The sequence below is a fragment of the Phalaenopsis equestris genome, unplaced genomic scaffold (genome assembly GCF_001263595.1).
Source record: "Phalaenopsis equestris unplaced genomic scaffold, ASM126359v1 Scaffold000204, whole genome shotgun sequence".
Taxonomy (NCBI): domain Eukaryota; kingdom Viridiplantae; phylum Streptophyta; class Magnoliopsida; order Asparagales; family Orchidaceae; genus Phalaenopsis; species Phalaenopsis equestris.
In genome coordinates, this window is record NW_018164646.1 from 950120 (window position 1) to 950554 (window position 435).

A 435-nucleotide genomic window follows, 5' to 3' on the forward strand; every position below is an offset into this window, starting at 1 on the left:
TAAATAAACATCAAGATAATTAGAGTACTACATATAAGTTTGCTATTTCAAATTATTGCAATGAGTCTATGGGGAAATTGTATGGATTTGTTATAGTGCATGACTATAATAAATTAACTTGGGCAATTTCTAGCACAACAACATGAATTATAACATATCATTTAAGGGATTTAAAAGTTGAATTCAAAGAAAATTAAAATATTTGATTTCTATAATTTATATTGCATATGATGGAGAATTTAAAAATGATATGTTTGAGACTTTAATAATGAGATAGAGACTACACATAATTTCTCTACACATAGAATATCCCAACTAAATTAAATAGTTGAATGAAAAAAAAAAATAGAATTCTAATTAAGATTACTCGAGCTGAAGTAAATTAACACAAATTTCTTGAGAAATTTTTTGTTGAAGTGATAAACATGGCTAAAT